Source organism: Rhinopithecus bieti, unplaced genomic scaffold (genome assembly GCF_001698545.2).
Source record: "Rhinopithecus bieti isolate Rb0 unplaced genomic scaffold, ASM169854v2 scaffold_29928, whole genome shotgun sequence".
NCBI classification, from domain to species: Eukaryota; Metazoa; Chordata; class Mammalia; order Primates; family Cercopithecidae; genus Rhinopithecus; species Rhinopithecus bieti.
In genome coordinates this window covers 919,175-942,490 of record NW_016814053.1, presented here as the reverse complement: position 1 = coordinate 942,490, position 23,316 = coordinate 919,175, and the positions used below count along the sequence as shown (strand labels likewise).

Sequence of the window (23,316 nt, the reverse complement as noted above, 5' to 3'; positions counted from 1 at the left end):
TAGAAAGCTCTTCCAGAAGTTTGTTTGTTTCTTTGTTTTTTTGAGGCAGGGTCTTGCTGTGTTGCCTAGGCTGGAGTGCAGTGGTACAGTCATAGCTCATTGTAGCCTCAAACTCCTGAACTCAACTGATCTTCCCTTCTCAGCTTGCCAAGTAGCTGGGACCATAGGTGTGTACCACCACACCCAGCTAATTATTAATTTTTATTTTTTTTAAGAGACAGGGTCTCGCTATAATGCCCAGGCTGGTCTTGAACTCTTGGCCTCAAGTGATCCTCCCACCTCAGCTTCTCAAAGAGCGGGATTACAGGCGTGAGCCGCCATGCTCCGCTGAAAGTATTCTTAGTAGAGGCAGGGGTTTGGCCTTTGTGTCTTTGCACTGACCAGTCATTAGATGGGAGCTGAAGGAGGAGTAAACTGGAAGCCAAGTAGCTCCTTCAGCTAAGAGCGATTTTTGGATATTCTGCTGTGAGCAAAATTGTAACCGAAATGCTTGTCACCTGCAAAAGTGAGCACCTTGGTTCAGGAGAGAATATCTAGATGGTGCACCAGAGCATGTCAGATTCCACCTGTTGTGCCCTTGGGTCCACTTACTTGATATAATAACTTATCCCTTCCAGGAATAGCTCTTCTAGGATTCTCTTTGGTTTCTTCTTCTTCTTTTTTTTTTTTTTTGTAGAAACTTACAAGAGAAAGGTTAGTGACATGAACTACATCCTCCATTGCTGCAGCTGGTCTCAGTGATGCAAATGCTACTCATCATTTCCTCCTCTATGTTCCCTTCACCCCCAGCACTTCCGCTGGTCTAGGTGGTTTACCAGGTGGGGTGACCTGGACCTCTGGTCTGAACCTCTGGTCACCATTCCTTTCATATCTTATATCAGCTGTACTTGTTCATTTACCATCAAAGTTAGTCAAGAGAGTACCGAAACACCCTAGGGGACCACCTGGATGTCAGACATGTTCTTACTTGTCCCTCTTGTCTAAGGACACCCCTCACTTGTTCCACTGATCAGGGCCAATTACTCCTGCCAGGATGATGTCCTTTCCTTACCTGCTAGTCTTTTGGCACAAGAAAGCTGAAGAAACTGAGTTGCAGCTGTAGCCTAATGATTAATGTCATTTTTGCTGTGTCCCCTGGTACATGATTTTTCTTCTGAACCTGCAGGAGTCAAGGTTCCAGAGACAGGAAGTACAAATTTCATAAAGGGTGTGAATTTTCTGTGTTAACTTGGGTGGGCCACAGTGCCTGGATGTGTGGTCAAACATCTTTCTGGATATTTTTGGGAGCGTGTTTTTTTGATGAGATTAACATTTAAATGGGTGGACTTTGAGTAATCTGGTTGCCTTCCATAATGTGGGTACACCTATTCAGTTGAAGGCCTGAATAGAACAAAAGACAGACTTTCTCCCAGCAAGACAAAATTCAGCTGGTTTAGGTTGGGGTGCTCAGAGGCTCCCACTTGGCCTTCCACATTATGGAAGTACTTAACCCTGAGGCCAAGAAACCAATGTGGGAATTCTGCCAATTCTTCTTCTTTCTTCTTTCTTCTTCTTTCTTCCTCCTCCTCCTCCTCCTCCTCCTCCTCTTTCTCTTCTTCTTTCTCCTCCTCCTCTTCTTCTTCTTCTTCTTCTTCTTCTTCTTCTTCTTCTTCTTCTTCTTCTTCTTCTTCTTCTTCTTCTTCTTCTTCTTCTTCTTCTTCTTCCTCTTCTTCTTCTTCTTCTTCTTATCATTCTTGAGACAAGGTCTTGCTCTGTCACTCCCGCTGGTGTACAGTGGTGCTATCATAGCTCACTGCAGCTTCGATCTCCCAGGCTCAAGCAGTCCTCCTTCCTCAGCCTCCCAAGTAGCAGGGACTACACATGCATACTATCATGTCCCTAATTTTTGTATTTCTTTGTAGACAGATTTTACCACATTTCCCAGGCTGATCTCAAGTTCCTGGGCTGGCCTTGGCTTCCTAAAGTGCTGGGACTACAGGCGAGAGCCACTGCGCCTGACCTATGTTGGTATTTTGGTAGGACTGAGGAAATTACCATTAGGTGGGTTCTTGAACCTAATGTATTCATCATTAGGTAGACCTGGAATAGAAGTGGGGTCAATACAACATTTCACTGGGGCCCAGTATGACTTGGAGCCTATGTCTAGTAGGACTCAAAATGTCCTGGTATTTCCCTTTCTCCAGTGTATGGTTACCCTAATATATGATCATAGGTCCACTTGGCAAATGATCTGGGTAATCATATACATAATCATACTATATACAATTGCCTTGGTGTTTCAGGGTCTTTTCTCCTGAAGACCCAGTCTCTCCTTCAGTCAATGGGTTTCTGGGTTTGAAAAACAGACTCAGATCCAGAAATTGAAATTGAAAAGGGATCATAATGTTTTTATTAGAGTAGCTTCTCTCATCCTCTTGATGATTCCTTCTTGCTTTTCTCCCCTGACTTCATAGCAAATATGTCTATTAGCTGCTTATCTATCTTGTGCACAGGCACAAGGACTCTGTGTTCTGTGAACCATCTCCATTGCTTTCCATAGACGAAGCTCCTCTGGATCTCACTCTGACCATGCCACCTGCATTGCTTCTGATTAAACATCAAGTGTGCCTCCTGGTCTTGATTGTTTGGGGATTCTGTCATCCTCTATGCCATTAGGGAGCCACATTCCATCGTGGTATATCTTTCTGCTACCCCTGGCTTATGAAGGACAGCCATCATTGTGCTTCTCCACAATGCTGGTTCTTTTCTCACCAGCATTTTTAATGCTCTCCTTACTGCTTTAAATAGCGCGTTCTTCTGGTGCTCAAGCAGAATATACTTGGCTGACAAGTTACTGGCCTTACTGGTATATCCACTCCAGCATGTCCATTTCTTTGAGTCTTTTGATCCATTTGTCTATCATCTATCAAGGCAATTCTAACATTTCTGTGAGTCATCAGTTTTTCTAAGCATCCAGGAGCTAGCTCAGCATGTTTGTCTCATATCCTTGGATCCTTGAAAGGATGTTAAATCCTATATCCTTTATACAGATTTATGTTTTATTCCCCAGTCTTTTCCAATAAAGCTCCCTTTGGATCCAGCCCCATATATCTGCTCCTGGCCCCTGCTGGTAAATGTTGACTAGGTCCTGTAGTTCCTTCAGGGAGTGATGCCTTTTCCTATAACAGGCCCACTATTTTCTGGATGGGATATATATATATATATATACTTTGTTTTTTTTAGATAGGAACTCACTTTGTCACCCATGCTCTGGAGTGCAGTGGTGTGATGATTTTGTCTTACTGCAACTCTGCAACTTCTGCCTCCCAGGCTCAAGTGATCCTCTTGTCTCAGCACCCCCAAGTAGTTGAGACTACAGGTGTGAGCTACTGCACCTGGCTAATTTTTGTATTTTTTTGTAGAGAGGGGGTTTTGCCATGTTGCTCAGGCTGGTTTCAAACCCCTGAGCTCAAGAGATCGGCCTACCTCAGCCTTCCAAAGTGCTAGGATTACAGGCTTGAAGTACCACACCCAGCATAGATGGGCTATATTTTGACTTGATTACTGGTCTTAGTTACTGACTAGGAAGGAAGGTGCCAGGGTGAATCCTGAGTGGGGTTCATATTGTCCTGCAAGGTAGTGGCCTCTCTACTTCCCTTGTTTGCAAGAAATGGGGAAGTTCTAACCTTCAACATGGGATAGTAGGACACTTCTGGAGGGGAATTTGGGGTTCCAAGGTTTTAAAGTGCATCAACTTAGATGTCTAGATCCCAAGTTTTAGGACTCTCCCCAGCCAGAACTCTCGGCACAGTAGACCTTACAAGGTTGAGAATTCAACCTTGTCTTGAGCTCTTCTAACCTTGTAATTAACTTCTGAACCCAATTTTCAGTTTTTCTATTTTTTGGCTACAGGATATAATGTTTTCCTATGTTATCAGTTAGACCCTTTGTTTTTCATAATTCACCTGGAATTGGTGATTAATTACCCTCAGCTTTTCACTATCTTTCTCTACTCATTGATAGCACTCAGCAATAGCCATCTCATTCCATTGCCCTTATAATTACTACTTCTCAAATGCCTGAGATATAGTAGACTTGTGAGTGCATTCCTTTCTACCACTGTCTCCTCCTGGTTCACTACCAGTGAAAATTTAAACAAGTTAACCAACCCCTACCAAAGACCTGGGACTTCAGTAATGCGTCTGCCACCAGTGATGGGGTCTTTATGGCCAGCCAGTTAGCAGGTGGGCCAGCTTAAAAAAAATCCCATTTTCAGGTTCTGTTTTTTTTTTTTCTTTGAGATGAAGTCTCGCTCTGTAGCCCAGGCTGGAGTGCAGTGGCGCAATGTTGGCTCACTGCAAGCTCTGCCTCTTGGTTTCACGCCATTTTCCTGCCTCAGCCTCCTGAGTAGCTGGGACTACAGGCGCCCGCAAACATGCCCGGCTAACTTTTTGTATATTTAGTAGAGATGGGATTTCACCGTGTTAGCCAGGATAGGCTCCATCTCCTGACCTCATGATCCACCCATCTTGGCCTCTCAAAGTGCTGGGATTACAGGCGTGAGCCACCTTGCCCGGCCTTAGGTTCTGTTTTTTTCCATTGACCCTGACATCAAGTGTCCTAGGTCAGGTACGCACAAAGTTCATTGGAAAATGATGTTCTACACTTTTGAAAAAACGAAGGAAGCAGATTTGGGCAGAGGGAGAAGATGAGAGACAACACAGTCATAGCAAAACCTCAGCCATCCCCATGAGAAACTCTGGCACTGGATGTCCCTTCAAAGTAGTTACAAACTGAAGCAAAGGAGTCAATCCAATGCTTGCCTGCATCAACTAACCATTGGATATGGACCACTCTCAGGGAGAATGTGTAACCTTGGACAGAACAGTTTCCTTGGGCCAAGTGCAATATCCAGGTAGGAACTCAGCTATGAGTCATCTGCAAATCACTTCTGGAAGCTGAGGGAATTACTATCTTGATCTTGAAGAGAAAACTGGGCAGCACATCACAGCATCCACTATAGTTGTGGTCTGAGATCACTACTTGGATGTCTAATAGCCTCACAGGCTTAACATATCCAAAGCATGGCTCTTATTATTATTTTTCTCTCTGAGTCTGCTTATCAGTCTTTGTAAATACTATTATAAAGGATTTTTGAGTATCAGATCATAGCTTTTGGTTTGTTTCTTTCTTGCCTAAACCCCCATATGATGTCAGCAAGTCCTTCCAGTTATAACTTAAAAAGTATGTTTTGAGTCCACCACTTCTCTGTACCTTTACTGCTACTACCCTAGTAAGCCACCATCATCTCTTGCCTATAGCATTTCAAGTGTCTTTTAATCAAAGTCTGTGTTTCTATTCTTGCTTTCTACAATTTATTTTCTAAATGGCAACCACACTCTTAAAGATGCAAATCAGACCATGTCACACTTTTACTTACCTCTTTCATGATTTTACATTGCACTTGGGAAAAAATCTAAACTCTTTACCATGGTTTTACAAGGCCCAATATTATCTGATACCTCCATATCTCTCTGACCTCATCTTCTCCTTTCCACCATGGTAGTCACTATTATGGCTGCCTAATAGTCATTTCCTCCCCTTTTCCCAACATAATTTTGATTTATTTTTCAGAGCACCAATATTCCCAGATAATGGAGCTATACTAATCTAAGCCAGTCATGACTGTGCTTTCCTTGCTGAATTCACTGCTGGATGGGTGGGTAGGGAGTGTTTATTAACTACTACAGGCCTATAACACCAAATAACATTCTGCAAGAGGCTTTCTGAGAATCTTTAAAAAATCTTTTGTTGAAAGGAGATGATGTGGCTATCACTGGCCCTTCTCCATTCCTTCTGCCATGAATGTAGACATGCTGCTGAAACCGCCACAGACATCTTGTGACCATGAAGAAAAGACCTAGGAAATCACAGAGATTTTGACTCAAATGATTGAGCCTCAAAAGCAGTCTCTTAGTTCTGTCCCTGACACACTCAGCTTTTTCCCACATCCAGGCCAGGCCATGCACTTGTTTTCCCTCTGCCTGGAACTCTTTTCTCTCATATCTTTGTATGACTGGCTCCTCCAGGTCTCAACTCACCTCAAAGAGGTTCTTTCTGACCATCCAATTTCAAGTAGCACCCACCTCCATCTCTTGCCCTGGCACTCTATTATAGTATACACATTTAAAAATAGCACTTAGGGACGGGCGCGGTGGCTCATGCCTGTAATCCCAGCACTTTGGGAGGCCGAGGCGGGTGGATCACGAGGTCAGGAGATGGAGACCATCCCATCCCGGCTCACACAGTGAAACCCCGTCTCTACTAAAAATACAAAAAACTAGCCAGGCGTGATGGTGGGCGCCTGTAGTCCCAGCTACTCGGGAGGCTGAGGCAGGAGAATGGCGTGAACCCAGGAGGTGGAGCTTGCAGTGAGCCGAGATTGCGCCACTGCACTCCAGCCTGGGCGACAGAGCGAGACTCCGTCTCAAAAATAAATAAATAAATAAATAAATAAAAATAAATAGCACTTAGTATTTTGTGAAAATGCCTTATGGAATGAGTGATTACTTTTTTATAATCTGTCTCTCCAGTAGAATGTAAGTTTTATGAGAGTTGGGATGTTATTTGCCTTGTTCAATGAAATTATCTCCAACACCTAGACTAGGGTCTGGCTTACAGTAGGTGCTAATGAATGTTGTTGAATAAATGAATAAATGTCATCAAATTCTAGCTGCATTTGGGCCATTCTCTTAATTTCTCTGACTTTTACAGTTTTTTGATTTTTTAAATAGGGATCAGGTAATACCATTTAGATGCACCATGAAATGCTATGAATGGCAAATGAGACAATGTTTGTGGAGGTGCGTGAGATTCGTGAGATTGCAGAAAGCATTGATGGTGCAGGCTCTGAGATTGTGGAGTGATAACAGCTCTCTCTCATTTTTGAGTATCTATGCTGTAATGCTGTAGGCATTGCAAATTTCTTTCTTGTATTAGAGTCTTCTATATGCAGAAGAGAGTTATGAGCCTAGGAACCTGAGAAAGTAAAATCAAATGCCTTGATTGCAGTGTTTATTGCAGAAGGCACCTGGGAGCACTCTGGTTGCTGTGTTTGAATGTGGCATAACTTGGTCTGGGAACTGCAGAATGAATGAGTTTGAATTTAGTGTACCAAGGGTAAAGTCAACATATAGGCAGTTGCTAGCAGAGTGGAATGATAAAAGCATGATTATCTGAGGAAAGTGACTGGGGATTCAAAAATCAGAATAATCATGATAATAAAGTCATAAATTGGGCTTTATCAAAGGAAGGGGAAAAGCAGAAGGAAGCATGAGGGAAATGTCATTTAGTTGGTAGAGACAAGTGTATGGAGGTATTTTTGGCTGCTGTTTACAGAGGTGATGATAAGAGGAAATTATATTAAGAAAACTAGGGAAGTTATTTCTTGAAAATTTAAAACATAAAAGTAGACTAGGCAACATCTCTCTACATTGTTCCCAACAATATTTAAGAGCCTAATAAGGAGAATAGAAATGTAATTATTACCCAGGTATGAACAGGTGGAAATTCCAAGATGGAAGAAGTCAACATAAAATAATAAAAATGAGGTTCTACTCCAACAGTAGTCTTTATTATTGGAGAGGTGATGTTTCACAGTGGAAAGAGGACTAGACTTGGACTCAGAGGAACTGATTTTCTAGACATTCATTTGCTAGACAATATTGATTAGATATCTTCCATGTCTAGACATTCTTGGGTGCTGAGAATACCACATAGTCTCTGCCCTTAGAGAGTAACTCCACAGGGCATTGTGGGCAAGTTGGTAAGCAATTTTAGCAGAGTGTGATAATACTGGAGTAAAGGAAGAACAGGGTGCTTTGAGAACACAGAATCCAGCCTGGTGTGTGTGCGTGTGTGTTGCGGGGGGGATTGGTGGGTGCGGCATTGGACTGGGAAAATGCAGTGGAGGAAGTGATGTCTAGGCTGAGACTGGAAACATGCCAAGCTGGTTTGTGCCACAGGGCCTTTGCACCACCTGTTTCCTCTGCCTGGAATGCTGTTCCCTTTGCTCTCTGATATTTAGTTTAAATACCTCCTCAGAGTGGTTATTCCTGACTAACTAATGTAAGGAAGCCTGACAGAAAACCTTTAACAAATTACTCTTAGTGTTTTTAGAATATTTATCATCATCAGGTGTTTTCTGGTATTTTTACTGTTTGTCTCTCCATTAGAATATTTTCTTCACGAGAGCTTGGACCTTGTCTTCTTTGTTCCTTGCTGTATCCTCAGTCTTTAGAACAGTTCCTGGCTCAGAAGAGATGCTCAACAAATATTTGTTGAATAAGCAATCAAACAAATACATACTAATAACAGTTGAGGAAGGGAAAACGGGGACCAAAGGGGAGAGGAGAAAAATGTTCTTTCCATCAGAGAAACCAATGGTTGTTGTGGGTTCTACAAGATTCCCATGCCTCCTCAGCATTTGTCGGAGAAACCGACTCACTGCTCCTCACCGGGGCTTCGTTGCCTGTGTAAGGAGTTTCCTCTTCCACACTGATGAGCTTTTATTTCAATCTGATCCTATTCTGCTGCATTTTAACTTTCTGTTGGCACCCTCCTCTGTATTCCAGCTTTGCTACAGATATTTTAGTTTTTAGATATCCTTGGTTCTTCTAATGGAGTTTAGAGGTCAGTCTGGGGGCTCCAGCTACCATCTTGAATCTGAAAATCTAAAGGAAAATACTACTCTTAGTTAAGGTTTGAACCCAAGTCACTTTTCCCCATAGAACTTCTGAAAAAGAAACATACGCAAATTACCTTAAGCCAAGCAGAACTAGGAAGGAAAATTTGCTGTAAAAGCAGTAAATGCAACTAACACAAAATAAAGTGTTTTAGAGTAAGTACATCAGGATTTTTCTTTTATGATTGACGTTCCTCTGAGGGTAATTAAGTCTAAAAGAGTGCGCAGATAAGGTCCTTTAATATTGCCACCACCATAGAGCTGGCCTGTGGTGACTGGCACTAAGCTCTTCTTCAGACCCTGAGGAGTTTTTTGTTCAATATGCTAGGAACTGCAGTACAATAAGGTAAGGGAGAAGCTGTTCGTGGAAGGATCTCATGGGGCAGCTGCACCTCAGTGGACTTATCATGCTCTAGAATTAGATTTTTAGGTTCATAAAAGTAATTTTATTGCTCTTTTGTTGGGTGGTAGCCAAACTTCCATGTTTCTGATTTATCCACTTCAATGTGCTGGTGTATTTTGTTCTACCCAGGGCATTCTCTTCTGTGAAGAAGGTTTCCTTAGGACAGCAAATGCTTAATACACATAAAAATAGAGTAGAATATAAATTCAATTAAAAATAAATTTGAATGGAGGAATGAATAAGATTTTAAGAAAAGCTATGTCAACTTTGAAAAGAAGGGCAAAATTGGAGGGAGTTTGTCTGATCAGAAGTTAAAGCATATTACAATGCTATAATAATAAAAACAGCAAGGTTCTTGTGTAAGAATAGAGAAGTAGACCTAATGGAACAGGACAGAGAGTTCTAAGAAAATCGAGGTATATATGGAGGCTAGGCTTTTGAGAAAGTGGCATAAAAAAAAAAGTGGGGGAAAGAAAGGTGTGAAGAAGTTTCAAGTTCTTCCTTTTTTCCTCTGTCCACTTTCTGTTTGAAATTCTCTGCTTTGTTCTTTTTCAATCCTCCCTCTCATGCAGTGGGAAAGGTGGGCCCATGCCCAGGAAGAGGAGCCTCACCTCACTTCCCTGCTGCAGGAGGCCTAGAGGAAGTGAAGCAAAGGAAGAAGGGTCAGGTAACTGGGGCCTATTTCTGACCTAGGCACTCTAATCCAGAGTGACAGGAGACTAGAGAGGGATTTATGGGTAAAACTATAATTAATTCAACCCAAATGTAATTGAGTAGCCTATGCTTTTGTCCCATACCCTTTCTGAGGCATGTATTTCCATGAAAAACCCTAATGTAATATTCAATAATCAGATAACAAGGTAGGCTTGCTGAAGGCTTTAAAAGGAGACAGGAAAGAGGATTCATATGGCTTAAAAATTCTCCATCAGACCTCTCTGTTCTAAGGAGATGTTGCAAAGGATCATGTATACTGGGATAAAAAGAATTTATGTTCATTATTGCAGTCAACCCACAGCCTGCCTTCTGACCATCAGTGATTCACATTCCTCCAACATGCAAAATATTCCCAACTCAGGACTCACCTTGTCTCAATTCTTTTTTTATTCCCACTCCATATCCAGAATCTTTCCATTACCCTGACCACCTCAGCTCCCTTCACAGTTTACACACCTTTCTCAGAAAAGCCCAAGAAAGCTACTTGAAAAGCAGAAGGCAATTGCCTATAGTTAGTACTTTATTTTTCCTTTGCCTAGAATTTACTCTATGGGCATGTTATCCTTTCTTTGGGAAAATTATAGATGGCTCATGCCAAACTTATGGACCTCAGGTCCTGGCTGGCACTTCTTGGGAAGGCAGTTACCATTATTTTCGGTTATAAAGAGTGGTGTTGCTCCCTTCCTAGATTTTGGGGCATGACTTCTCTTTTGGGCTTTTATGTTACCCTGTGCATTCTTTGCAGATTATTTCTAGTATTAATTATCTTCAGTAGTAGTTCTTCTGTGACTTCTGGACAGAATGGGCTTATTGTTTGAAACTCTGGTACAAGAATAGACTAGGATAATGACTTTTTCTTCTTCATGAACTTTAAAATATTCATTTCATATTGTTTGATGGAGTTGGCAGATACTCTTCCTTTTGTGTGCTTAGACAGAAGACAAATTTCAGCAGAGAGCAGGAAAAAACCTTTATTTGGAAGGTAAAGGAATGAGTGAGATAAGCTTTTTTTTTAATGCCAAATCTTATTACATGGTTAAAATACTGCTGGTGTCTTTTATGTACATCAAATGGATCTACTTCTATGCGGGAAGCCTCCACCCCAGTCCTGTCTCTTCTTTGCTTGACTGTCACTAACGTAGGAGTCATTGATAATATGCTACGCTAGTTCTTGAAAATAATGTGTAAGAACTGGGGGTGAGATAGAGAGAAGCTTGATAATTTGTGGGTCCACAACTGGGGGTAAGAAGGGTGAAAATCAGAAGCAGCTTTGAGGAAGTGACCACTCCTTCCCTACCCCAGGCTAGCTCCCAGGCAGGACTGGTCTATTTAATGTTGATTCTCCTGTCCCCATTCTTTCCCTTTGTAATCCAGCCTGAGACCTAACCAGTAAAAAACTCATTTGGTTAAATAAAAACCTGTTAAAAACATGCAATTAACTGTGGAAAGCATAAGTAATGTTCTCACACAGTTAATCTCTTTTTCCTCTATGCTTCTGTAATAGTTACCTCTTGCTGTATAACAAACCACCCCAGATTTAATAGTCATAAAACAACCATCATTTTATTTGCTCATGATTCTGTGTCAGCAGTTGGGGCTAGTATCAGACAGGTGGTCTGCTGGTCTCACTTGGGGTCACCCATGTATCTTTAGTTATCTGCGTTGGCTTAAGTTGGGCTGACTCATCTCTGTTGCATGTGAACTTATCCTCCAGCAGGCTAGCTTGAGCTTCCCCACATGGTAGCATCACCTTCCAAGAGGGTGAGAGAAGAATCTGCAAGGCCTCTTGATGTCATGGCTCGGATGTCTTGCAATGCCATTTCTGTTGCATTCTGTGGGTCCAAGTAACTCACAGGCCAGCCAAAATTTAAGGGGTGGAAAAATAAGAGGAGCTACAAGGAGGAGCTTGATAAGAGGAGTTACACGGTCTCATTCCATAGGATGCATGCCTATAGGGATGGGAGGAATTGTTGATGCCATCTTTGCAAATAATCCACCACAGCATCTATAGCACATGCATGGCTTTGTCCCTAAGCTTTAGAGAGAGGAAATCTTACTTGATATGCCGTACCACAGGCACTAGGCCTTTCACAAAGCAAATGTTTGATAGTCATTAGTTACATTGATTCACATGTCGAAGGAGGGTGGAGTTACTGTGAGTCTCATAGGAAGCCAGAATGTGGGTATCTGGACATTAAGTCAAATCAGGGGGCTTGGAATAGGTTCAGAGGCTAAAGGTGTAAGGCGTATTGGGGCATCTTCTGAGATAGCAACTTCTAAATGCCCATGGAGAGCTGGGAGGATCTGGCAGGAGTAAGGGTCAGGGTTGAAGCTGGGAACGAGGAAATGTGAGGAGTGGGATTCAGTGAAAAAGCTTCAGAAGGCGGTTCGGGATCTGGGATGGGTTGATAGGCTCCTTTGGCGGAGAGCTTCATTATCCAAAGACTTAGGAATTAAAAAGACAGGTCATATGGCCCCCTGGTAAGATAGGACCAGGAGGCTGGGTGCGGTGGCTCATGCCTATAATCCCAGCACTTCTGGAGGTCGAGGCGGGTGGATCACAAGGTCAGGAGTTTGAGACCAGCCTGGCCAATATGGTAAAACCCTGTCTCTACTAAAATACAAAATTAGCCAGGCATGGTGGCGGGCACCTGTAGTCCCAGCTACTTGGGAGGCTGAGGCAGAAGAATCGCTTGAAACCGGGAGGAGGAGGTTGCAGTGAGCTGAGTTCGCATCACTGCACTCCAGCCTGGGTGACAGAGTGAGACTCCATCTCAAAAAAAAAAAAAAAAAAACAAAACAAAAAACGATAAATAGAACCAGGATAATCACAATAGATATTTATGTTCAAAAGAGAAAAGAGAATAACAGGAATTACATAGCACTTACCAGTCCACAGCAATTCTGAAATCTAAATAGACACATGCTGCCACAGAGCTTTGCCTTTGGGATCAGAGCTAGGTTCTATTTCCTGGGAGTGGCTCCCTAGTCCATTGTTCTTCATGTCTCTTAGTGTCACTTCCTAAGATGCCCTTGATTTCCATAAAAATGACTAGTATTTGCAGCTGAGTAACCTTTTCAGCCTGTTTCTCATAGAAAGCTGGGACCCCAGAGGCCTCTCTTTATTTTTAGGTGTCTCAAGTCTATTTTAGTCCAAGTTGACATAACTTTCATTAGCACAACTCTCCTGAAATCTCTGTGGGTTTCTATAAGGGTCTGTTTCAGATCTACTCCATTTAATGAAAGTTCCATGTACAATTCTGAGACAAGCCTCTCTTTTATTTTGGGAGCCATGTCAGGCTGCTGTGGAACAATTATTTTAATGCAAGCACTTTGTATAGCTGAGAGGACCCATTAATCACTGCCTTAAATCTTACAAATGGGCTTGCAGGGGCATCTTGATTTGAGCTTTGTCTTGAGGCTATTTTAATACTTTGAGGATCTTTTACTGGCTTAAGAGACTGGAAATGAGACATTGTCTAATTTTATTGTTTTATTGTCCCGTCCAGTACGTTCTGGCTCCTCTATATACCTGTAAATTCTGCTTGAAACCAAACAGTTCTACTAACTCATCCATCTCTTCTACCATATCATAATCAGCTAAAATAAGCCAACTGACACTCAGTACCTGCAAATCATCCTACAAGATCTACAATTTCATTAGTTCATTAGAACTATCTTCCTAGTTTACCATATGTGATAGTTTTGCCAATTATTTCTTTATTACATAATGTGGGATTCATTTCCCAGCCTGCTAGAGCAGATTCTTCATTGCATTTCCAGCCTCTGCTAACTATTTATTTGCCAGTTTTTAGACTTGGCTAAAATTTTCTTTGCTTCTTCTCCAGGCTCTGCTTGCTACCTGGTCTTAGAGTCAGCTACTTGTTTTAGATTTCATTATACGTTAGAACAAATTTCTGTCTCAGCTGTATTTTTCTTTATCACAAAACACCCGCAAACCTTGTGGCTTAAAATAATAAACATTTATTATTTTTCATAATCCTTTGGTAAGTTGGGTAGTTTTTCCGATTTGGGTTGGTGAGCTGGGCTGAAAGGTGTAGGATGGACTCACTCACATATCTGGAAGTTGCCTGGATGTCTATGGAGTGATGGAGATGACTAAGTGTCTGTCATCATTTGTGGGCTAGCTTTAGTTTCTTACATTGAGATGATTGTAGGTTCCTAAAAGGCAGCATAGAAAGGCAAGCACTTTGTGTTTCTGCTTGTATCATGTTTGCCATCGCCCCATTGCTCAAACAAGTCAAATGGCAAAGCCCAGAGTCGATGTGCATCGAGACTACCTGAGGGCATGGATAGGAAGGAGAACTAGTGCAGTCAGTGTTATGAACAATCTACCACCCTTTTATAATTTTAATTTCTGTTCAGTATTAATTCCATTCCACAGATAAAAGTTCCTAAGCAGTAGCATATGATGTTCTGTGTTTATATTTTCTAGCACTTCCCAAATTAGTGTGTACATACAGTATTCATGAACAGTAAAGGGAAATTTCTTCTTTTTTTCTCTTTGGTTAAACTTTTATTAAACCCACAGTTATGTAACAGTAATAATAAATTTCTTCTCTTATTTTTTTCCTTTGTGCAAATTAATGGTGTACATGAGATTTTTTTTACATGTATCTAATGTGTAACAATTAAATCAGGATATTTAGGATGTCTGTCACACAAATTTACAGTGCATTTTTAAAAGTATAGTCACTCTACTCTGCTATCAAAAATTTAACTTATCTTTTATCTTACTATATGTTTTCACCCTTTAACACACTTCTCTTCATTCTCCTCCTCCTTTGTACTCACCCTTCTCAGTCTCCGTTATCTGTTTTTCCAGTCTCTACCTAGATGTATGCAATTATTTTTAGTTCCTATATGTAAGTGTGAACATGTGATATTTGTCTTTTGTGCCTGGCTTATTTCACTTAAGACGATAACCTTCAGCTTCATCCATGTTGCTCCAAGTGACACAATTTCATTGCTTTTTATGGCTATGTGGTATTCCGTGGTATATATATACCACATTTAAAAAATCCAGTCCACCATTGATGGGCACTTAGGTCGATTCCATGTCTTTGCTGTTGTGAATAGTACTGTAATAAACATGTGAGTGCAGGTATATCTTTGATATATTGATTTCTTTTCATTTGGATAAATATCCAGCAGTGGGATTGGTGGATTGAATGGTCATTCTGTTTTTAGTTTTTTGAGAAATCTCCACACTGTTTTCCACAGTGGCTGTACATTCGCACCAACAGTGTTTAAGTGTTACTGAGGAACATGAATGGAGCTGGGAGCCATTATCCTAAGTGAATTGAGTAGGAACAGAAAACCAAATACTGCATGTTCTCACTTATAAGTGGGGGCTAACGATTGGGAACTCATGGACATAAAAATGGCAACAATAGACACTGGGGACTAATAGAAGGAAGGGAGGGAGAAGGGAAAGTGTTTGAAAACTAACTGTTGGGCACTATGCTCACTATCTGGGTGATGGGATCATTCATATTCCAAACCTCAGTGTCACACAATATACCCAGGTAACAAACTTGCACATGTACACACTGAATCTGAAATAAAAGTTGAAATTACACTAAAAAGAGATCCCTTTTCTCTGCATCCTTGCCAACATCTTTCTTTGACTTTTTAATAACAGCCATTTTCTTATGATTAGTGATGTTCAGCATATTTTCATATATATGTTGGCCATTTGTATGTCTTCTTTTGAGAAATGTCTGTTGATGTTCTCTGCCTACTTGTTAATGAAATTTCTTTTTCTGTTGAGTTGTTTGAGTTCCTCGTATATTCTAGCTATTAGTCACCTGTCAGATGAATAGCTTGCACATATTTTTCCCATTCAACAGGAACAAAGGGAATTTTTCCATCCATACTGGCAAGGAAATAAGCATTATATGATAAAATAATGTTTCTTTCCTAAATTTTTGGTAAAGATCATATTTATGAGAAATTGTGCATACTTCTATTTCTTTTATACAAGTGTAGGCTTTTGGTTCTTTGAAACCATTTAACATGAAAATACTTGTTTGTCTAAAATGGTAAAAAAAGTTTTACATTTACTGTTTTATGGTATTAACAGTAATAGGTCTGACTACTTAAGTAACAGGTCTGACTACTTAAGAAACCCAAAACAACTTCCAACTTTTAAACTGATCCACTAAGAATCTTAGAGGAGAAACTCATAGTGGTGATGTCTAAGTGAAAAGAAAAAAAAGAAAGAAAAAAAGCAGAGGGCAATGTGGTTGAAGAGAAATGAAAAACAATAAGTACACAGTACCACAAAAAATATGGTCTGGAGAGGAGGTAAATTAAAAGAGCTATTTTAAAAATGGGCCTTAGGCTGGAAGGTTAATTGGAAAGAAAAAGGGAATTGAAAAGAGATTTTGGTTTGTGATGAGGATGTTTTTTAATGGAGGAATTAGCAAATGCCATGTTAGATAGAAGACATTTGCTTCCATCTCTTCCAAAGCTCTTCTACTCTAGAACTGTAGAGAGAAAGATGAAAATTGCTAGGGTCTGTATGTCCATGTCCATATGTTGAAACCGAATCCCCAATATGATGGTATTAGAAGGTAGGCCTTTTGGAGATGATTAGGTCATGAGGGCAGAACCCTCACAATGGAGATTAATGATCTTAGAAAAGAGTTCTCAAAGAGTGGCCTTGCCTCTTGTACCTTGTGAGGACACAGCTAGAAGGCTCTGTTTATGAACCAGAAAGTGTGCCCTCACCAGACACCAGATCTGTCAGTGATTTTATCTTGGACTTCCCAGCCTCTAGAACTTTAAGAAATAAATTTCTGTTGTTTATAAGCCGTCCAGTCTATGGTATTTTGTTATAGAAGACTGAACGGACTACTATAATAGTAGGACAAGAATAAAGGTGCATTAGCCGTCATTCTGATGGTAGTGGTAGTCTGTCTGGAGTGGCTGCTGTGAAGATGTCTGCTGCAGCAGGGGAGGCACAGCTGGGGCTGTGCATTCCATGGAGCCAGCAGGGACTGCAACAGGTGGGAGCCCCACCCCCTGCCAAGTCAGGGGGGCAGGAACTCTATGCTCTTGGTGGTAGCTTCAGCCACCCAGCTGTGACTATGGACCTGGGCATCCCTGGGCTCTTGGGGGCCTAGGAAGCCCCTTGACCCTGCTGGCTTGAAAACGTCTGCTTCTACTGCTTGGCCTCTCCCTGCTCCCAGTGCCCACTCTAGGGCAGAGCAAATCTGTGGCCGAGCCAGTGTGCTGTCATGACCTGGCCAGGTGTGCATGCACTTGGGGTTGTGCTGACACACCAGCCCCCTGCCACCTTGGCCACCTCTGGACTTTGGGTACCAATGAGCACAGGAGGGTAGCTGAGGAGGGGCTGAGGTTAGCTTGGTTTGGGCCTGCAGGCACAAACAGCCTGGGTACTGTGGAGGACATGTTGATGGTGCTAGGAGGAAGACAGGCTCCTGGGTGGAAAAGGGCAGGTTTCTGGTGAAGCCTCACCTTCAAGCCAGGGACAGCTTGAAGTCTGGGTTTTGGGCTGTCAGTTCTGGGTGGAGTCTGTGACCCAGAGTGAGAACTTATAGTGCTTTTTTCAGGCCTGCCCATGGTCACCCTTGGACCTATCAGCATGCATTTCCTCACTTCTGAGCCCATAAAAACCCCAGACCCAGCAAGACTCACATAGACGTTGGGACTACCAGCTATGGGAAAGAGCTACCCACCACAGGTCTCCTCTGCACTGACAGCCGGATACTCACTGGGATGACCTGCCTGTAGAAAGGAGTTACCCACCTTGGGTCTCCTGAGAGCTGTTTTGTCACCCAGTGAAGCTCCTCTCTGTTTTGCTCACCCTCCAGTTGTTTGTGTATCTCATTCTTCCTGGATGCAAGACAAGAACTCAGGACCCACTGAAAGGTGGGACTGAAATAGTTTTAACACAAATAGGGCCAAAACATGCTCCCCATTTACCATATTGTGGGCAATGAGAAGAAAAGAGCTGTGGCCCTTTGGGGAGCCCAGCCCCATGGTCTCCCTGAGCCAGGGCTGGGACAACCTCTTTAGGACTTTGCAGTTTCTGGTGTCTCCAAGTTTCTGGGTGCCACTGTGTTTCCTGGCTCCCACAGGGGAAGCTGCTTGTAGTACACCTGGTCCAGCCACAGCCTTGCACAGAGCCAGTGCCTGTGCTGGCACTTAGAGCTGCCCATCCTGCCGCAGCCAGCATACCTGGCTGTAAGCAGTGACTGGACACCGTGCTCACTCACACACCCTTCACCACTCTGCACCTGGCTCACTCTTGGCACGTGTGGGATTTGGGTCAGTAGTGCAAGCTGAGTGCAGCCTGCTGGGCCAAGTGGGCAGAATGAACCCAGTGGGCACAAGCAAAATGCAAGCAGAGGTGCTGTTGGCCACAGAAGTTTCCAGCTGGTGAACTGACAACTAAGGACCATGTGACAATTCCACTCTTGGTTTTCTATAACAATAAATTATAAAGGCTGGATATAGCAGAAGAAAGCACATGACAGGCTGATTTGAACATTTTGGCAGTACTCACAAACCAACAGGGTCATGCAATGGCAGCATCAGCAGTGGAGCCAGCAGGTTGGGTGGTGGGGAAATGACTGCAAGGCAGGTGAACACATTATATGCAGAATCAGCTTATGCTTAAATGGGAGTTGACATATTTCAAACCAAATAACTACTCTGGAAGCCAAGCTAACTCTTGGGCTTGAAGAAATTAGGAGATAAAAAGAGTAGAATTAAGAGTTCCCTTTTAAAGATGCTTTAGGAATGAATAATACTTCAAAAATAGTAGCTTAAGTGTTTCAGTGTCACTAATGTACAAATTTGAAAGTGCCTTGAAAAATAGGAAATAATTATGGAGCCCATTAGAATTTTACAGTGGTTGTGGGAAAAATAGTAGAAATAACCTCTTCAGATTTAATGAGGGAGTACATTTAAAGGCAAGTTTAGATACATTGAGCATGCATTTATGACAGAGGACTATTTCATTTAATTACCCTGTTCATGAAGAGTATTTGTGCCTCATATGTAAAATGAATACAGGTAGGCTATGCAGGTTATTTCCTTTCATAGGATGTTAAAGACAATTGGAGCACAATAATAATGAGAATTTTAAAAGAAAAACTTATAAAATAGAATGGAGTTTGGAATTTTATAATTAAAAGTTATATAAGAATTTATGCATATTATAAAAGACTTGGAAATTAGAAGAAAACCATCAATAGTCTCAAGACCTTAATCACAATCACTTTTATTATTTTGGTATGTTTTCTTTCTTATATTAAAATGCATTTAAAACATAGTTTTAGTTGTAGTCAATGCATATTTTTTCAATTGGCTTTTGTCATTCAACATTTCATTATAAATATAAAAAACAAGAATTATAATTTAAAAATGTTTAACATCCTTCATTTCCTTAATGAGTATACAAATTTTTTGCCCAACTTTCCATGGCACACAAAAATGTGAGGCTGGTATACAATAAATGCCAAGCTCCAAACTGGAAGATCAGACACTTCCTGGTTGTTTACTGGTTATTTACTGTATACCTATTTCACTGGTTGTGTTTGCTAGCAGAACCTTGATTGTGTCCAGGTGTTTTTTTTCTCTACATGATTCAGGTGAGGTGCTCTATTTGTGGTTTGAGGGTTAATTCTTCCTCTGCCAGTAAGATGTGAAGGTTGGAAGTCTTCCCTTGCTTTTAAGAAGACAATGGATGAGATGATTCTTTTGCACCATGTCCAGGTTCATGCTTGTTGATGGGAGAACCAGTTTATAAAAAGAACCTAGGATTATACTAATAAACCACTAAATGAACTAACTCGGAAACCTCTGGACTTCTTTTCTGTTTAGGCACATCTCCACCCCTGCAGCAGACTTCTGCCTGGATATCCAGGTGTTTTCATACATCCCTGAAATCTAAGTGGGGGTTCCCAAACCTCAACTCTTGTCTTCTGTGCACCCACAGGCCCAACACCACATAGAAGCTGCCAAGGCTTGGGGACTTGCATTTTCTGAAGCAATGGCTGGAGCTGTACCTTGGTCCCTTTTAGCCATGGCTGGAGCTAGAGCAGCTGGGATGCAGGGCACCAAGTTTCAAGGCTGCACAAAGCAGCAGAGCCCTGGGCCTGGCCCATGAAACCATTTTCCCCTCCTAGGCTTCCAGGCCTTTGATGGAAAGGGCTGCTGTGAAGATCTCTGAAATGCCTTGGGGACATTTTCCTCATTGTCTTAGGGATTAACACTCATTTCTTTGTTACTTATGCAAATTTCTGCAGCCAGCTTGAATTTCTCCCCAGAAAATGGTTTTTACTTTTCTACCTCATGGTCAGCCTGCAAATATTCAAAAGTTTTATGCCCTGCTTCACTTTTAAATAAAAGTTCCAAGTTTCAGATAATGTCTTTGTGAATACATATGACTGAATGCTTTTTGAATTGGCCAGGTCACCTCTTGAATGCTTTGCTGCTTAGAAATTTCTTCCACTAGATACCCTAAATCATCTCTCTTAAGTTCAATATTCCACAGATCTCTAGGACAGGGGCAAAATGCCACCAGTCTCTTTGCTAAAGCATAGCAAGAGTCACCTTTACTCCAATGCCCAATAAGTTCCTCATCTCCATCTGAGACCACCTCAGCCTGGACTTCATTGTTCATATCACTATCAGCATTTTGGTCAAAACCATTCAACACATTTCTAGGAAGTTTCGAACTTTCCTGCATCTTCTTGTCTTTTTCTGAGCCCTCCAAACTGTTCCAGCCTCTGGCCCATTACCCAGTTCCAAAGTTGATTCCACATTTTCAGTTTATAGCATTACCCTCCTGTGCCAGTACCAATTCTCTGTATTAGCCCATTTCATACTGCTATCAAGAACTGCCTGAGACTGGAAAACTTATAAAGAAAGGTGGTTTAATTGACTCACAGTTCTGCATGGCTGGGGAGGCCTCAGGAAACTTACAATTATGGTGGAAGGCAAAGGGGAAACATGGCACATCTTACATGGTGTCAGGAGAGAGAGAGAGTGGGCAGGGGAAACTGCCACTTTTAAACCATCAGATCTCATGAGAACTCCCTCACTATGATGAGAACAGCATGGGAGAAACTGCTTTCATGATCCAATCACCTCTCACCAAGTCTCTCCCTCCACAGGTGGGGATTACAATTTAAGATGAGATTTGGGTGGGGACACAGAACCAAACCATATCAAATGGGGGCTCAGCAGGATGACCAAGTTGATTGCAGACAAGATAAGCATACATTTTCTCTGTGTTTCAAAATTAAACCATGAGTTAAATTGCACTTTTTCTCTACCACAACACTGTTTTCCTAACCAGGGTTTATAAGGGTGGCACAATAGTAGATTGATGTTATATTTTATTATTTAGTTTAATGGCCCCTGATTATTTTATATTTAGGTTAATATAAAGAAAACTATGACAAACATCTTTGGGTCTACAGATTTTTTTTTCTTTTTGGGTTATTTCTTGAATTAGATTTCTGCAATACATTTTCTGGTTCCAATGAAATGTTCATTTTGTTTGTATGCTAAATTACTCTCTATAAAATGTGATTCTAATTTACATGGCACTAGGGTATCCATTTTCATTTCACTTCTCCTTCTCCTCAACTTAATATTGTTAAATACTTTTCTAGTATAATGAATGAAAACATTCTGTATTATTTTAATTAATATGTCTGATTATTTGGTCAATGGACTATTTCTGAACATGTTTACTTGCCATCTATAATGATTATTTGATATTTGATGGTTACAATTTATTATTTTTTATACATGATATAAAAATCTCTTACCTTCAGAAAGTCAAAATGGAAATATTTGTTTATTACAAAGTAAACTAGTTCAATAGATTCAGTACTCAGTACTCTGTGCCTGTTGGAGGAGATTAAGAATGGAAAATGGATGGAGCTGTTCCGAAGCACATGGCACCTGTCTCTTTAGGAGTGCTCACTGGAGCAAGCCCCGTCCATAAGCCTTAGAAAATGTTTGTCCTGCTCTGCACTGGTAGGCTGCCATCTTATTTTCACTGCAAGCTTCTTGGCCACAACCTATACAAAAAACGTTTTACAACTAACACACAGTATAACTTCCCACCCTGGAAAACCGTCCAACAGCCAATACTGTAAAATTTCACTGTTGTGGTCGCTTTTTCTTTGCTTGTTCACTCTCAATGACGTGTCCCAGCAGGCATGATCTCCTGATTTGACCTGCTCCCTGGGTAGTTCAAGCTCCTCCTTTCTCATTCCGTCACATCACACCACACTGTGGGTACAGTTGCTGTGGCCTCTTCCAGGATGTCACCATCATCCTTTGAAGTCAGCTTCTGAGAAGCCAACAGAAGAGCCAGAGGATGACTCAGAGCTCTCCCTAACTCTGCCATCCTTCCCAAATTTCCACACATAGCAGGTGTTGCCACTTATCTCAGCAACCTTCAGTTCAGTCTCATTGGACATCGTCAAGAAAAGTGAAGCTGCTGTCAATGCTCATGACCTGGGGAACCTGTCTCAGTTGCTCCTGGAATAGATTTGCCCTGGGAGGGGCATCTATCTCTTGGGAAGTCAGTCCTGAAGGGGAAAATCAGAGGTCAAAGACTTTTGTCTCATTAAAGTGGGCCATGTATGTGAATATTAAAGTTCACTTGATTTTAAAAAAATTCTAAAACAATCTGACAATATTAAGGATGAAATTGACAGCAGAAGAAAAGAGCCTTTATCCTGTCAAGCAAATGTATTTTAATAGGTATATATTTCAGAGTTTTTTTGGCCTGCGTGCAAACATTTTATAAAGTTGAATTGTAAAGTACACATCACTTTGCAGTTTGCATTTTTATTTATATGTCTCTACAAGCAAGCTCCCACATTGTTATAAAGCATTATTAGTGTTACATAGATATTGCTGGTGACTTCATAAAACCAGGCATGGTGACTCTATTCCCCTTAAAAATGATTGGTTCAGATGTACTCAGGTGACCCAGAAGAATCAGTTCTTCTGCTGGATATTGCTGTGTTTGTAAGTGATGCTAGTTACCCAGCAACCATCTTGTTACCAGGAGGTCAACTACAAAGCCACTCAACACATTGAAGATGGCAAATATTTATTAAGCATTCCTATGTCCAAGATGTGCTGCTATGAGTAAAACGAACACACCATTGTTTCTGCTTTCTAGAGTATTACGATCTATTGGGGAAGATAAATAGTCCCAAATAATTGTAATATAAAACCAATGTGATGCTGCCTTTACCATTGTTATTACTGACCTATACAAGTAAAAAAGTCTGCAGTGCTTTTTTAGGTAGCAGTCATAGATCTGAGCCATCTCTTAGTGTGCTCTGATCAGGCCACCAGATATTAGCGGCCTTAGTAATTTTCTTATTTGTAGAATTAGGGGGTTGGACATTTTGAGCTTGAAATCTCTTTAAATTATTAATAAAAT

At 41.3% G+C, this 23,316-nt stretch overlaps 1 pseudogene; it reads right to left on the bottom strand.

Annotated features, from left to right (window-relative positions):
- The window catches only part of LOC108513632 (ATP synthase F(0) complex subunit C2, mitochondrial pseudogene), a 49,927-nt pseudogene extending 27,664 nt beyond the window's left edge, over positions 1-22,263 (bottom strand).
- Between the last annotated feature and the right edge of the window lie 1,053 nt (positions 22,264-23,316).